Below are 18,367 nucleotides of genomic sequence, written 5' to 3'. Positions count from 1 at the left end.
CTGATTAGATTGGTTGAGAATTCACTGACACTGAGGCAAGCAGGAAAATCTAATAACTTCTAGACTGCTCTCAAAAAACCGCTGCCTTGTGCAAAGTCTCAAGGTCAAAAGGGCCAGGGTGTTGTTCATACTCTACTGTATCTCCTCCAGGCCATGGACAGCTGGGCAGAAGAGTGAAATCCCCAGACAAAATCTACTTGCAACAGTGGGTTGCCCTAAATTATAAAACCCCGATTTCACCTGATCCTGCATCCAGCTGGTGCACATTAAAGGAAAAGATTACAACGTGCAAACACTGAAATCACATCTCCATACAAGAGCAGTATTCATGCAGCCAAAGGGACAGCAGTAAAATAAGCAGGTCAGGAATGTCACTACAGCAGGGCAGAGAAAAATGTTGCTACAGATAGGAGTAATTCATCTACAAATCTGCACCAGGGCCAGATACAAAATAGCTCACTGTGGTTTTCTTCTGGCTTTTTTCATGTAAATGAAAGAATGTAAAAAAACCCAAAAAAGTTCTACTCATTGTGTCTGTATACTTTTGACAGTTTACTCTCCTGAAGATTACAACTATTCAACAAACAGTTAATGGTTCTAGGTCTAGGTAGGTTTTAAACAGTGTTTCTAAATTACTGTGGGCCAGAAAATTCAAGGTTGCTTCCTATGCTCTTGAGTTGCTTATTGGCCATCCTACAAAGGGAAAACAGAGAGGGGAAAAAAACACCTATATCCAGACATTACACTTGAAAATACAAAGTAAAGACAGCAGTGTTGCTTTTTAGTTTAGTTAAAGAAGGATTAAGCAGTCACCACTGATGAAAATCCAACATACCCACGTTAAACCTGACAAGTAAGGCTCAAAGCAATACTGCAACATCGATGTTCATCCATACCCTAGCTCTAAGGCCAAGTTTGTGAGGAGCTAATACATTCAGTGCAAGACTGAGGCAAACCTGGCCAGAGTGCACAAGCACACCGTTGTATACATTGTCCATAAGGTATCTGTTATTTTAAGCCTCCAAGCAATTTTATAAACTGAACTGCAGCAGGAGTGTGCTTTCAAACACCAGCTGGCAGTGGCATGTTGGGTTGTGAAGTCTCTAAAATGTGATTCCATAAAAGACATTGGATGTTGCTGCTGCTTAGAAACTGTTAAAAGTACTAGAACAGATGGAGAATTAAGTTTACCATTTAGCTGCCTAGTTTGTGGATGGTCTTCTGTTCTCTGTTGATGAAACTAAAAATTTTTATTGTTTAGTTGGCCTTTCTCTTTTCCATGGTGTTTTTAATAAACCATTTTTCTATGTAATATCCTGTTTTTTGGAATATAAGAATTAATTTTTATCTGATAGTATTTTGCACTGATAATCAGATAATCAGTGACCTTAAGAATAACAACAGGTTTCTTACTTTACACATATAGTATATTTTCAAAATTTAAAAAAATCTTAATTACAAATCAAAAACTGTCTACCTGATTTTTCTACCATTTATTATGTGGCTGATTTGAGGCAATTAAGGAAGCAAAATAATTTTTTTCCTGTACCATGGGAGATACTCTTGAAAGATGTGTGGATGGCCCTAGTTCTAGGGTAAACAATCACACAGCAAAGAAAACCCCAAACCATCAAAATTCTCCACCTCACAGTAGAAAGAGCTTGAAGAGGGTGCCTAGTTCACTCTCTCATATTTGCAGAGCAATGGTCTAGGCAGTAATTCCCCATTTTCATTTATGCACAAGGTTTCTCCCGTGATAATGTCTTTCCCTAATAGGCACCAACACCCCATGCCCATACTTGGCAAGTGTTCCAGTGAGCAGGAGACCAAGGAACAGAGGAAGAAGAGCTGGATACGCAAGGATTCTTCTCCTCTTTTTTTAATTTTGTAATTCCAATTTTGGAGAGATTTCTCTCTTCTGAGCCAGTTCAAGACAGCAGACATAACAAGCACTTGAACTCTGTAGCTGGCTAAATGCAAGCACACTTCAAGATAAGGGCAATTTTACAGTCCTGTTTCATTTATCAAACCTGACATGTACTGCACATTTTGATTTCCATGTAATGGTTTGACTGTAAATTTACCCTCAGCAAGATCCTTTTATATGCCTTCAAACTAATTTACCTCTTGCTGATCGAGTCCTAAGTTGTAATTTGCTTAAATGCAGAGCCTAAATTGACTAAATCAAATGCATTTGCGCAAACTCAATAAGCAGAACCATTATCCACTGAAATGAGCAAGTCTCCTAAGAGCATCAAATGCTTCCTTACAGTGGAAAGTTGGCTCAGGAGCCAACCACCACTTCAGCTAATGATCGTGTTTCTCCCTCTATTTCATTAGCCAGTCTGAGGGCTCTAATGTTTTTTCCCCTCTAAATGGAAGGGCAAGAGGCATTCATAGCTTTATCAAGCACTGCAACCAAAGAAACTAAAGCTCATTTTCCAGTGTAATGAAAAGGCACCAATGAAGAAAGATACATTTGAATATCCCTGTTCACGCATACGTTAGCTAGGCCAAAAATCTCAGCCTCAAAGGTCTCAACCACAAAGATCTCAACCACCTAGCACACAGGATCCATTTGCAGAAAAGGTCATTAAATCCTTGTGTCACCACACGTTTTATGCAGCAGTGCAAATACAGCTGAGTCAAACTGAGTGGCCCTTGACTTGGTACTTAGAAAGGAATATTGATTTGCAATTGCAAAATTTAAAAAATTAACACACTGGTGTCAGGCAGGAAGGCATTCAGCCTCTTTATGAAGGGTGCCCAAACCAGGATCCCCCCAAAAGGGTTTGAAGGCTCTGATCTACTGCACCAGAGCCTACCTCCAGTATTTTACTATTTTAAATTTATTCAGTGGCTTTGCAATTTAAATATAATGGTGGTGAACATAATGGAAACCAGCATCTAGTACTTTACATCATATTGAGAAAATCTCTGTTGGATTAAAAGTATTTTAAGTTTTGTGAGTATTGGAAATGAGAACTGGGTGGCAGATAGTACACCTCACGTACCGATGGCCGCTCTGATATGGAGAATTATTACTGCAGGGCAGTAGTAGCTAGACTGAGTAGTCTCATCAGAAGTTACTGCCATGATCACGCCTTCAGGCTATGATGCAAGGGAAGTTAAATATCCAAGTTCATTCTGAGCTAAAATTCAAACTTTGTGTATCTAGTTGTCATGAAGAAATAAATGTCTGACCAAAATTAGCAAGACAATGAAACATTTGTTTGCTGATATGTGTAAAATAATTATATAGCCAGAACTGAAAGTCTTAAACATGCAGACTAACTTTGGTAACAACTTTAAAAATTAAGTTTTTAACACAAAATAGTAACAAGTCACAGTATTTATTAAGTACTTGTCTTTAAGATGCTTTAGGAATATTAACTCATCTGTTTTTCTACTAATAACCAAATCTCATTATTTGGGCTTACTACAAAGACCATACCTATGGTAAACCCATAAAACCAGGAAATTAAATTACCCAATGCAATAACAACACCATTCCATTTTATTTGTTTGCCTTTTGAAACTTCTGCCTTCAGTTCCCTGTCTGCTAAATTCCATCAAAAAAAACAAAAAGCAGGACTCTTTTGTGGTTTCCAATATAATATGTCAAAGAATTATGTACAGATCTACCAAAGACAGATTTTCTTCAGACATGCCTGAGTAGCTCTGCTGCAGCTGCATATAGATTGGACCTGAACAGCAATAATAAAGAGCAATAATAGAGTGTCCTGTGACAGAAATTATTCAATACTGCTTGGGTTCTCCACTCTCTCTAGTGCAGCTTACAAGAACATGAAGGCTCTGGGAATTACCAGTGCTTTATAATTACTATTCCTTTTTAAAATATTTCTGTTAAGGATTAATGCACATCCTTCCTTGGTAGTAGAAAAAAATTGCCAAAAGGCAGAACTTCTTATAAAGATTTGTGTATGTGGACAATCTTTTGTATGACAGGTCCTTGCCCAACAACTGAGATCAAAAAAGGGAGGAAAGGGACACTGCAAAGGCAGGTGGGTGAGGGAGCAGGAGGTAACAGGGGAGGCAACTTTGAGTGACAGCAGAGAAAGCTTCATGAAAGTATCTCTTCAAACAGCAGCCACTGAGGGAATTCTGTCTGCTGGACTGAAATTGTAGATATCTAAACACTAAAATGAGGAAGCTTGAGCATATCTCCTCATTTATTTTGTTTATTAAGTTTGCAGTTAATTACTGCTATGTCTGCCCTGCGTAAAAATCACACAAATCCCAATCAGGCTACTCAGAAAGATTCTTCCTACTAAATGAGGGAGGACAGGATTTCTAAATAATGTGAAGTTCCTGGGTCTAGGTCCTGGTATCATCAGTCACTTAGGATTTCTTAGGAAATTGTACCACTTTTTTATACTGAGCTTTCCTCTTATTTTTCATTGTCTTTATATGGAAATCATAGTCCAGTAAATAGTATACCAGAATATATCCACTGGAATAGATCCAGGATTAATCACATCTTTCGTGGACCCACATCTCAAAGACTTTAAATTCTGGATATATGCCATTTGCAATTAGGACAGCTTGGGCATTAGGGGAATTTCATTAGGGGAATTTCATGCATCAAGTTGCTGTATCCTAAGGAAATAAGTGATGTAAAGAACCAGCAGAGCCAAAAAGAAAGCCAGAGCAGTATTACTGCCTTAATTCCAGTGCAGGCAGAGCTTTATCAAAATCCATCAGCTGTTGTTCTGTCCTTTATGGAAAACCAGTTACCACTCTCAGAAATCCCCTGTCCAAAACCAGCTCACCTAAAGCACAAAGGGTGCTAGAGATCTAGAAAACAAAAATGAGCTGTAGTGTTCTAATCATTTCCTTTCCTCCTCAAGAGTCCATGCCACCAGCATTACCTTGCCAATTAGAGGCTAAAGTGCTGTGTGATCTACAAGTACATCATGAGGCTGGAAATTGCTAAAGGAGCATATTCTGTAGCTGTGATGCATCTATCAGGCAAGACACTCGAGTACATCTTCAAAAATCACCATCTCATTACAGAGATGATATAGCTGCAGATCTCAGGAGGTTGAAAGCAGGGAGGGTGTGTAGGAGTGAGGGGAGAGTGAGTGAGGGGGATATGTGTGTGTGTGTGTATACTGTTTCTTCCTTCTGGACTGCTGCCAACACCACAATTTCCATGCTGTCATCAGCTGCACAGGCTCTTCAAGCACACAGACATCACATAAAAAAGTAACCTCATATGACACAAAAATTAAATGTAACCTCACGTTCCCCTCTCCAGTTGTGGGAAGAGAGCTGTGACTCTAGAGAAGGCTTACATACCCTGCAAACCCTCTTATGTACAGTACATAGTGATGTCGGCTTAAAAAAGAAAATTAATTAAATCCAATTCAGCCCCTCTCTTTCCCCATGTGACTTCCCTCAAAATCAGACATCCGTGTCTACAGCAACAAACAAGAACAAACTTATTTAGCCATGGTGCATGTTCTTCATTTTTCACAGCAGTTACACATACACACACTGTCAGTCTGTCTCTTGCTGATCTGCTTATGGTTAGTGCTGTTTCAAAGTAATAAACAGAATAAATATTCATCACTCACTCCCTTGCCTTGAAGCCCATTTAGTGTGACTGGAGAGGCAAGGGCATGGAGGAGTCAGCCACTGCAGCAATACAGCTACAATCATTCTCTTCACGGCTAATGAGCAACGGCATTAAGGGACTGGTGGTTTTTCTAGCTGGCTTCTTTCACTGTAAAGGAGACAGCATTTTTTCACATTGTCTCCAGACCCAATTTGAAGGAGCTGATGAAGAACTACTGTCCCTCCAAGGCAATGATGCAATTAGAGGAAACACTGTGGAATCAAAGAGGCAAATATATTAGAATTAATTCAGTGTGAGCAAGACTCCAGTCAGTAGCAGCCATTGTATTAGTGCCTTTCTACATTGTCCTCTTGCAGTGCACTATCAGACACTCTATTCAATCCCCCTATTTTACTGTAAGAGTTTGTTTAAAGTAATGCCAGCTGACTAAAGCACAATTACTGTATGTACAGCACATGTTAAGCTTGTCACAGTGCTTCTTTCTCTGGCAGCATCAGAGGCTGGATTAGGATGGAACTGTGAAGACAGGCACTGCACAGCTTGGGTCTTACCCACCTGCAAGAAGCACAGCCTGACTTCTCCCTCCCCTGCCAAGGGAGATTGCTAGATCAATCTCTCCTTCTTAGTTATTAATAAAAAATCAAAGACTGTTTAGCCCCTTCAGAAGGAGAATGTCATTTACCTTGTGTCTGATACACAGAATGCCAGCCTTGTCTGTCTGCCTGTCTGAACTTGCTCAGGCTTGGAGCAAGGGTAGGCAAAGGGGGTAGGCGAAATGCTGGCACTTCTCCAAGTGCACTGCAACAAAGCTGAAGACACAACAAACAAGATGGAATTGAAACTTCATTTCCTCCATCCCACAGATTCCCAGGACCAGGCTTTTTCTTCTAATTTGTAACTGGGTGGTAGCAGTGTGAGGGGAAGAAGGGAAACAGGTCCTTCTATTGACTTTCCCCTGGAGAGCCTTTACTGGTGCCACCACTGGTTCACACTTCTGTCCTTTCTCAGAGCCTGAGCTGATCACCTGGAAATCTAGCCTGGTTGGTTAGAAGAAGGGAGGAGATAAAAGTCATGTGGGAATGGTTCAGTGTTCTGGTTATATTAAACTTCTTTATTCCAGCATGTTATGGAGAAGATCCATCTTTCAGCATCAAAATTATTGACATTTCTGTTTCCACCTACTCTGTCACCAAAGAAACACAGTTCAGCACATCTACAGTGGTTTCATTCATGGAGCCAAGACTGTGTAATGCTTTTTGCAAACAACTAATGACCGTGACTGCCTCTAGGTGCTCAGCAAGAGGTGTCAATTAAAAAACAGTGAAAAAACACATTCACCTGAGCCCTGCTCTGCTGAAAACCCATGTCTTTCTGAGGTGCCCTGCTTTGGGGACCAAGTCAGCCAACTTTAATTGCCACTCACACTTTGCAAATTCAGCCATAGTTTGAAAGATGGATTTGCTTGCCATATAATCCTACAGCAAGGTCCCCTGCCTCATTTTTCTGACATAAATTTCTGTGCATGTCAGTTTGCATTAAGATCATCATATTAGATGTATTTCTCCAATATTTCTGCAAACAGACTCACAAGCCCAGTGGAAGGGGTACTCACAACCAAGAAAATAATAGTGAAAAATAAGAAACTATTTTCTGGATTACAAATGTGCGTGAGTAAAAGTTTTGAACAATTCGTTAGTCCTCACACACACTTATTTTAGGTAAAAGAGAATTAAATTATTTTCTAATGAGAAAGAAAGTTGTTCTCTTTGACAAGGTAGTAATGAGTAGTATTTTTTTTACTGCTACTGCTACTGCTGCTGCTAAAAGCAATATAAATGTATTTTAAAAAATCAAGTAAGATCCATCTCTTTCACTAGCAGAAAACAAACTAGCAAGTAGTCTGAAAGCGGTATCTTCTCACTGTTTCTTTTATATATTCTAATACTTTTTGTCAAGAAGTGACTAAGAGCAAGTGAAAATATTTTTTAATACATTGCAAACTTAATTTGAATGGTGGAAAGAAGACAAAATCTTCTTGCCATTTTACCATGAAAGCAGATAAAGATACTGTGGAAAGAGTTGCATTACAAATGTATGAAAAATCAGAGTGGTCAGACACTACTGAAATAAAACTCACTTCAGTATAGTTTTTATTTCTACTCTATATTTCTAACTACAGAAATAACTATGTGACAGGATAAGAAGGACAGGAATACTTTTGTGGAGTAAAAAAAGATTAAATGCTCCAGATGTACAAACATTTTGATTATACTCTTTTCCAACTGTCTCCCTACCCAATTTTTGGAAACTGCCAGATGCTACTAGAAATCTTTTCCTACTTGTACACTGCATATTTCATTGCTAAAATAGAATTAACATATAGAGCAGCAAATAGGGTTATCTGTCTCTCTTCAGTGTTGTACCATAAACACACCAGATTGTCAGCTGGAAGTAAGAATTATGACAAAGATCTCTACAGATCTCTCACACCCACAGAGACTGACAGGATAGTATTGACTACATCAAGAAGAAACAGAACACAATTTGAATGCTGTAAAGCCTCCTCAGCGCCTTTGATTTACAGTATACTTTTAAATTTAAGTAATTTCCCTTAATATCATATCAGAAATACCTTTTACTGACACTCCTTCTTTAAGATGTTCCATGGTTGATTTTCAGTGTGGTGTTCAGTCGTATCAGGTGAGAATCTCCATATTAACAAAAAAACTGGATCTATACAGTCTCTCTGTTCCCTGCTGAAAGTCAGAGCATCTCAGATGCAGAATTAAAGGCTAGCACAGCTTTCATCTCTTTAAAGCAAAGGCAAACCCTTGTGTGAACGAGTTCCAAATTCTTGAACAGAACTTTTTTTTCTTACTTTCCTAAGAAAACCTTTTTTTCCTAAGGATCTGAAAGGGCCATGAAGGGTACAGAGTTGGCAGACATCGGCAAATATTCTATTCATGAGAAAAATGTTAAAGGCCTGGATAAATGTAGCTCTCTCACTCTTTTGTATTCATTTTTAAGCAAGCTGATGTCTCTGAATCTTGGCAGAAAGAGATTTTGAGTTTCAATCTGCGTCTCAACCCTTTCATGATGAGAAATCTGTAATTCAACCCGCCCTGAACTACAGTGGCAGCAAGACCACACGTCACTGGTAGAAAGGATGTTATTGATGGCATCATCTATATTATTGCTGCTTGATCCAGCCTAATGAAGAAGATCTGGAAGTGTTACTAATATTCAACATAGTTGAGTATGTTAAATTCATAGCTGAATTCAACATCCAACAAATGCACACATACAGTGTGTGTTTCAAAAATCTCCTTTCTTTCATGCATGTTGCTGCTCCTGTCTGCAGAAGTAAGAAGTGACTGATTATGTTGGTAAAAGTTACTTTTATTATTGGAGGGCTTGAATGACTTTCCCTTCTGAGATATTTGGATAAATGGCACTGCTCCACCATTGGCAGAGAAGGAGATGGGGAGCAGAATGCTTCCCCCTAAGCTGCAAGTCCTACAATGTTCTGAGTGGTAGATGCTGACTCCATCTCTACCATAATTGTGAGAATTTGGCAGTTCATGCTTCCACCAGCCCTCTGCAACTCCTCCAAGACCAACAGCTCAAGAGCCCCACAAAGGCTGTACGTAGGTCGTGTTACTCCAAAAGGTCTAATCCTTCTCCTGTCAACACTGCCAATACAGTTTATAATTTCTATCAGCTCCTTGGCCTGTGAGACATGAGCAGCTCATTAGGACACAGGAATTGTCACTTTCAGTCAGGCTCCATCTACAGGCGGATGCAGAAGGCAACTGCTGACATATCCATGTTAGGTTTAAGAACACTGCACAAAGCTGACAAGAACTCGTGGGTCCCCATGGATGACCCGACTCAGTCCTGCCTCTGGCAACTGCAGGATGGCCCATATCAACTGGGCAAGGAGAAGGAGCTCTCTTCTGAAGCTTCCACACAGCATGCTTTCAACACAGCAGGATTTCTCACAGACTGGCCTTGCTCTCACTTTTTCCTAAGATATGGAAATTGTGTAAAAAAACACAACTCTGTCTTCCAGGGAAAGGATTCTTCCCACTGGGACACACATAAAACACAAGAGAGTTTATAAAAACAGAAGAAAACCTATATGCACCTTTCCCAGCTGTTTTCATTATGCCCAAAGCTTTTGTCCAAAACCACTTCCTTCTTACTTGTTTCTGCCAGCCTGGTGAACCTTGTATGTCTGTGGGGTCCAGAGAGAGCAGGGAGAGCCCCTTCTTAACAGAACTACACCAAACCTCCAGCTCTTCAGAGATGTGTAGAGAAGCTGATCTTGTTCACCTCAAAGCAAACAAGGTCCTATGTCCAGCCTGCTGTCACTTCCAGCTGAGCAAACCAACATTCAGTCCAAGCCATGTAATAAGAAAGTTCAAATTTTCCTTCCTTTGCTACATCATAAGAGCCTTGTTATTTCTAGAAATGTTCAAATTCTCTTTTTGATTGACATTGATTTCACAGTGTTCAGTTTCACTGAATGTTTCCTTCTGCCCATGTAATAAAACAAGGAATGGGGTTATTTCATTGTGGATTACATTTCACAGCATAAATCTTTGTTTAAACCTTTTTTGGATTACAGAACTGAGACAATCTCATTTTCTACAATGCTGAGGAAAGAAAATGAGAAGCTCACTCTGCTATGCATGCTATTCAAAGTGCACATTTCAGAACTGCAGGGTTGATATTTGTTCAATACAGGTGGGTGGTTTTGTTTTGATTTGTTTTTAATAGATTCTGCTAAAATGTGAAGTCCAAACAAGGGCACAGAAATTTTGAAAAAGTAACCATTTAAAAATATGCTGAAGTGTCTATGTTAGAAATTGCTTGACCAGCTGGTTACCTCCAGCTGCCAAAGACACTAATACAATACAAAAAGGAAGCATTTTCCACAAGAAAACTATGAAAGCAAATTAATAAAAAGTTTGAACTTTTCCCATGAAAACAGTATAGAAAATTTTGCCAAATGATTTGCTAAATACAAGGAGAGAAAAAGAAAATGTGCCATTTACTATATGTTGATGGCGACAAAGAATCATTGATTGACTGGTTGCCAACCAGTCTCTCACTATGCCACTGTAATGACTGTGTAGGATCACAGTTTTAGGGAAAACAGGGACAAACCACACAGTCAGAACCAAGTTTCCAACGTGACACATCCAGTATTAAGAAAACAGCTAGTAATATACTAAATTTTTTAGAAAATATGACACATAAAAGTTAGAACTGGCTCTTCTCTTCCTTCATAAACTTCAGTGAAGTCCCAGAGACAGCTAAGTTGGATAATTCTGCTTACTTCATGTTTTCTGTTTTTCTGATATAAGATTAGTCAACTAGGCTATTATTTTTTCATTTGGGTTTTGTTTTGGGGGTTTTTTGGTTGGGTTTTTTTTCACAGGCAGCTGGCTACACTCTGAGGACATTCTGAAGGGGAGTAAGAACAATCTATTCCTGGGATAAGGGACCCAAGGATTTGCTCTATTAGGGCAAATTCTCAGAGGTCTCTACTTTAGAAAGAGTATTTAAAATAGATTTAATAGTTCTCTTCGAATTTTGTATCAAATTGCCCTCAGTCTTCTGGAATTGCTGCAAATCTCCCAGTTAAACCAGATTTCCACACTAAACCAATGGGTAAAACTAGGGCTCTGTATTGAAGACCTGGCCCTTACCATAACTTCTGAGATTAGTGTCTGTATCCAGCAATAAAAACTATTTTTTCCTTGTTCTCACACGCCCTTGCCAGAGAGACAGGAGGTGCATCGATTATTAAACCTATTAAACTAAGTGAAGCCAAAAGCAGATAAAAGCCACACTGAAACCAGTGAGCCAAGGCATTCCTGACACCGTAAATACTTAAAAGTGGTACAGAAGGTCAGAGGAGAAATAAATTAATAGCTCAAGGAGAGATATTTGTGCCTATGCTGTTTTGTTCAGAAATGAATGGCATCTGTGGGAAGTTGGACACAGAGGAAAAAGGATTTAAGAAAGACTGGGTAATTACAGCAGTTGTTTAACTTTTCTAAGCAGCTCTTTAGGAGAATGAAGAGAGAAAGCTTAAAGGCAAAGGACTGCTGATGGTTTGCAGTCTCGGCGTATACTGAATGTCTGTAGCAGCTTAACTGAGGAATTACAACAGCTGCCCTTCCTCCTTTCACATCGTCTGTCTGCCTTCAGGGTCACTGGGATGCTGAAACAGCATGATGGACTGGAACACAACAAAAGGGGTGGAAAGATAAGAAAGACAGAAAACAGAAAATACACTCTTTCTAAATGGGAGGGAAACAAAGAAATACCAAGTGAGGCTTCAAACAGTTCAAGCGAGAGTGCTGCATTCCACCTAGAAGAAGTTTTTTTAAATAGTAATTAATAATTAAATTGTGAAGAAACAGAGAACCAGTGTCAGTGCAAAACCTTGACAAGAAAGCCAACAGTCCAATGAGACTCAGCTTCTGAAATGCTGCACTAAGGTACCCCATCAAAACACACACCCTGGAAGGAGACATTACTGGCCCTCCTGGGCATACCATTGGCCCTCCAGAGACACTCGCTCTTCCTAAAAAATCGGCCAGAAAATAGGCATTTGCTTCACTCATGCACATTTGGATCTTATGCAACAGCCCTTGGGGCAACCTCTTGGTGGGGGAAGGGATGGTGGGAAGCTTCTCTGCAGTTTCAAATGTGACCTGGGGCCCTGAATGTGAACTGGAGTGAGAGGAGTCAGTGCTTCAAAACTCACACTGGCTCTTCCAATACAGTCTTAAAGCCAAAAAAATCCTCCACTTCCAGAGTCACCGTAACTGCATAACTGGGGGAAGGGAAATAAAACCAAAAAAATGTACTTTGCTAACCATGATAAATGGTTATAAAATGTTATCTAGAGAGCACAGATGCTTCTGCCTTGGTTTACCAAAGCACACCATGACATTAAACTGTCAGGATGCAACAGTGTCAGAGCCCCAGACACTTTCTCTTTACCTGAATTCCAAGAGAGAATTGATGTGCTTTTGTGAAGTGGGAGCTACTCCATCAAGGAACCCAACAGAGACTGGCAGCAAAGCTAAAAAGCAAAATAGTTAAAAGGCAAAGAAAAGCAGAGATGCCCACATGTGGCAATCAGATCCTTTGAGTAGCACAGTACAGGGAAGGTATCAGAAGAGAATAGAAGGGTCTTAAAGCTGCACTGATACTGCTGAAGCAAAATTTACATATATATATTTTTAGTAGCAGTAGAGGCATTTTCATTCAAAGGCAAACTCGACAGGGATCTGGACATTCTTTAACTCCCTTCACTGTGTGCTATGTGCTATAACAGTGTAAAGGAAAAGGCCAGGTCTGCTTGTTATAAATGATCAAATCTGTAGCTAAATTTATAAAAATTTAACAGATTTATTAGATCGAATAACAAAAAAAAATAGAGAATTTCGAAATCCCACCACAGCCAAGACAGCGTCAGCCCCGGGTGCAGCCTGGGTGACCTTGGGTTCCTGCTGACAGAGTGACAGCGTTCCCCCTAAGGTTCACCCCAGTGCTCTTCGCGTTCCCCTTAAGGTTCACCCCAGTGCTCTTCGCAGCCAGCTTATATACAGTTTGTTCTGCCTGAGGCAGAGATGACCACATATTTCTTTGTGTCTCCTTGCATGTAAAGTTGAATCCATACATGTGCAGAAACAGACAAAGACAGTGTCCAAGACCCAGACAAGTGTCTGAGTACCCAGGCAGAAGATGAATTCCCATGGAGGAGGTGATGCCAGCTCCTTGAGTACCGTAGATTTAATCAGTCCAGGTGCATGGTCTTGTGAGTTTCTCATAACTCCGTTCCTGGTCAGAGCGACTTCAAACGTAGCTCATGGCCCAGGGCTTCCCCATTCATACGGTAACAGGTTTGATATTATCTTAACGAGCCGTCCGGGGAATTGGTTATAATGTGAATAGAATGCTGGTCCCGGCCAGAGTGGTAACAAACATAGGTTTGATTTTCTTCTAATATTTTATACATACATATATCTATTTCTACAGCATGAATTATCTCTATCATATATAACATGCTCATCCTACAAACAATATCCAAAATGCCAATCATGGCATCAGCCTCGAAGCAAATACCCGTATACTGCAAAAAGAGAGAAAAGCAGCTGAGGCACAGCTCAGATGCCTGAAGTAACAGTAGTTCCTCAAAGGCACCAGGACTCTGTTGAGGCTGGGCTCCAGGGCAATCCAACAGTGTTAGCACCAACAACTTCCCTGGCTCAACTTGCCCAAGACCAAAAAAATTTAGATGAGCAGCAGCCTGTGTGTCACAGCAGCTTTATCCATGTGCTAGAAAATGAGAATCCACTTGATGTGCTCAGAGAGTTCTTCAACTGGATGCTAACAGCAATACATGAGGTCACCGTGATTGCAGCCCCCTCCCATCATGAATAAGCCACAGTCACAATACAGTGAAAGAGAGGAAGAAACTGAATACATCTGCTGGATATCCCACAAAACAAAATGAAGATGGAAGTCGATCCAGAGGTAAATGGTTTCCCATGCAGACATCTGCATGACTGTTACTTCTATAATTTTCTGCCCTGTGGCCAAGTGAGATGTGCACAGAGACAAAAAAGATGATCTCTTTGACCAGGCTGAGAGGAACACAGGATAGAGGTGCACTCTGTAAAGATGACTAGAAGTCTTAACATATACGCACATGTACACACACGGATTTGATGAAGGATATTACTATGACAGGATATTGAACACCTGGAAGTAGGGACCAATAGGCTGCAGAACAGTAATGGATGAAAATCACATGCACAAGAGAGTGAGACATGCATGAACTGAGAAACAACAGATTCCATATAAAATCCACAGATTCCATTGGACTCAAGTTCTAGGCAGAGAGAGAAGTAGATTGTAGTACATGGAACCAGCCATGAGCAGAAGAGGGAGAGTCACGTCCTGAAAGAGGCTTGGAGGTCAGAGGCTGCAAGATGAACAATCAGGGTGTGTGAGATACAAAGCTACACATGAAACACATAAATGATTGCCTTGCAGAGCAATAACTCAGAAAATGCACAAGAAGCAAAGCTGACTCGGTACTGAGGAATGTGCAGGATCTGGTTCCAAATGCTGCAGAGATCATTCTGCTATTCCCCAGTTATGCCAAACTGCAGGAGCAGCAACAGTACCTTCCCACATATCATGCAACTGCATTTTCTTTAAGTGAGACTAAATGTAAAGGGATAGGAAACCAGCTATTTAAAAAAATAAGCTTCAAAGATATAAGTCAACAGTTAAAGTGTTTGCAAGAGGCAAAACCACTGTAATAAAGGCTAAACTAATTAATATATTAAACCCCTTTTTTATTCAATCATTCTAACAAAATAATGAGTTCCTTGACAATTTAAAGACATGTCTATCTAGGAAATACATTAAAAAAAATCAAACCAAGCCCACCAAGTCATATTTGATGTAAGATTACAATGAGCACACAGCAGCTCAGGATAGGCTTTTGAGGAACTTGTTAAGCTGGCATAACACCAAGTTACTCTTTTCTCAGTAGTAGGAGGTCTGCCAAATTCATAGGATTAATAATTAACGTGTAAATGCTGTGACTGAAGAAGAGACCACAACAAAAAAATTAAATTAATTTTCTGCGTCTATCCTTCACACTGTTGCATCATCTACAACAGTGTGTACTTGCAGCCCAGAAAGCCAATTGTGTCCTGGGCTGCATCAAAAGCAGTGTGGGCAGCAGGGCAAAGAGAGGATTCTGCCTCTGCTCTGCTCAGGTGAGACTCCACATGGAACACCGCATCCAGCTCTGAGTCCTCAGCAGAAGGACATGGACCTCTTGGAGCGAATCCAGAGGAGTGACACAAAGGATCAGAGGGCTGGAGAACCTCTCTGATGAAGACAGGCTGAGAGAGCTGGGGCTGTTCTGCTTGAAGAAGAGGGGACTCCAGGGAGACCTTGTTGAGACCTTCCAATACATAAAGAGGCTTACAGAAAAGGAGGTAGAGGAACTTTTTATATGCACAGATAGGACAAAAGGTAATGGCTTTAAATGGAAAGAGGACAGGTTTAGATTAGATGTTACTAACAAATTCTTTACTGTGAGAGTGGTTACACACTGGAACAGATTGACCAGAGAAGTTAGAGTTGCCCCACCCCTGGAAATGTTCAAGACCAAGTTGGATGGGGGCTCAGAGCAACCTGGTCTAATGAGTGACATCCCCGCCCTTGACAGGAGGGTTGGAACTAGATGTTCTTTGAGGTCCTTTCTGACCCAAGCCTTTCCATGACTATATATTACCTCTTTAGGATTTACAGGAGTGACTCTAGAGGAGTTATCTCACGCTGAATTTCAGTAAAACATTGTAACACAAATTTAGGAAAATAACACTGGTTAATTACCACAAATTAAACGGAGCTCAAGTATGACACAGCTGAAATGTTAACTGTAGTAACCCATTACAGAAGATAACACAATTCTTTTATAAAGTCATGACTCATGAACCTATTGGAGAGTTTCTGAGGAATTTTATAAGCATGTGCATAAGGAAGATACAAAGAATAAAAATAAACATCAAATTTCTTAATTAGCTTGCTGTGAGATAGAAAAAAAAAGAAATAATTTAAAAAATGTGTTCATATGGATAAACAAGTTTAAAAGACAAGAAAGAAAAGGAAAGAATGCAGTAATATCGCAGGCAGGTCCCCAGTGAAGCACTTTGAGCCCATGCTGTTCAATATACACCTGATCTCAAGTGATCTCAAAGAACTGATAAGATAGGTTACTGGCACTGAATTATTGAAGGCTTTAAAGAAACAAACTGCAGAGAGCTTCAGAGGGACCTCATGATACTGGTGACCTCATGACTGGTGAAAAAATGGCAGATTAAATTCAGTGTTAAGTACACAGCAACCGAGAAAATGAGAAAAAGTCTCGTACTGCATTCACAATCACTGAATCTGAACTACCACTGGACATGAAAGATCACTGCATTAATAACTATGAAAATGTTGACTCAGTGATTAAAACTGAAGAAAAACAAAACCAACCAAACAAACCAAAACAAAAAACCCCAAACAAACAAACAAACAAACACAAAAAAACACCAGAAAAAATCCCCAAAACCAAACAAGTATCAGAAGTCATCAAGGTACAGAGAAAAAAAATTACTGTCCCATCTCCTGGTAAGATGTGAGTGCAAGGTATGTTTGTGATTTCCTCTTATCTGAGAAGACAGAACAGAGTAAGAAAAGGTTTAAGAAGGGCAACAAAAAATGACCGAAGTTCAGCAATGGCTTTCAAACACATTGTTACTCTTTGACCAGAGGCGAGGACAATCAAGAAGATCTGTGAAACCACAAGTAGCATGGCAAAAGTAAACATGTAGGGCTGTTCCTTGAGCACAGGAATCCCTGCCAAAGGGACAATTCAGTTACACTGTGAAACCTACTCCCATAGGATGTAGTGAATGCCATTAATTTATAGGGATCCAAAAGCAATTAAGAGAATTAGTGGAAGTAAATTTCATTAAACCTCATTACCTCAGTAAACCTCAGGCACATTGTATGACTCCTGGGGCTGTCCTGTACAGTGCCAGGAGTTGGACTTTGATGATCCTGGTGGATCCCTTCCCAGTCAGGATTTTCTGTGATTCTGTGATGGCTATGGAACACCGGGAAGTGACAAGCTAGCTGAGAAAGAGTACTAGGGAATTACAATCAGGTTCTTGTTCCATGCTTCAGTCCTTCCTCAAGCATTCACTGTTGACTACCGTCATAGATACACAGGAAACAAAACTAATCAGACCTTCAAACTGGCCAAAGGCAGTCTCTCTCACAGCCCACATACTTTGCTGAAAAACCCCAACTTTGATTCAGAGATGAGAGGGTGAGATGGCAAGCAAAAGCGCATGCCTAAACACAAGTTGAAACTTCAACAAAGCTTTCCAAGTCCAATGACATCATGCTGAAGCAGCCAGCACTGATCACTCTGCCAATTCTGCTAATGGCATGGATGAGGTAATTTCTCTCCAAAAACAGGCAGTCACTTCACACTCAACAATGCTGGAGAAGCAGTGGGTCACCCTTCAACACAGCATACAGACACATTTCCAGCAGCAAACACTCCTACACACAGATTGAGATTTCCTGTGTTCAGGAATGCCTTTTGGAGCATCCCTTGAGAACATCAGGTCCTCTTAAAGCATACTTATTTGGAACAGCTATGCCTTCTGGGGTAACATGGATGAATGGTATTTCTGGCCTTTTCCTCTGTACATAATGTAGGTGAAGCATGCTGGAAACACCATAAGGGTGGACTTTTTTTACTGACTGCTCAAATAATGCTAAAGGGCTTCATAAAAGAGTATGAGAGCTAAAATTACCTAAAAGTAAGAGTATAGACAAGCTAAGAACAGCTACTCTGAACAGGATTGCTCAGATTCTGCAAGGAACCTTCAGGAAGTTATTTTGTAAGCTTAATGACACCTCATCAGTACACAGATTTATTTGTAAGACAGTGCCTAATAGACGGACCTGGGATCCCAGTGCTGTCATCATCAGCATACCTAATTATGCAGTTTAGTAGTGCAGTTTATGCACTAATTATTTTTTCCTAGAACCAAGCATTTTTAGAATTTACTGCGCCACAGCCACAGGGGCATTGGCAGAAAAAATAATTTGTTCCTAGCATTACCAATGGTTTATCACTGGTTGAGCAAG

The sequence above is a fragment of the Molothrus aeneus genome, chromosome 3 (assembly GCF_037042795.1).
Source record: "Molothrus aeneus isolate 106 chromosome 3, BPBGC_Maene_1.0, whole genome shotgun sequence".
Taxonomy (NCBI): Eukaryota; Metazoa; Chordata; class Aves; order Passeriformes; family Icteridae; genus Molothrus; species Molothrus aeneus.
Note: the sequence above shows the minus strand (reverse complement) of the source record.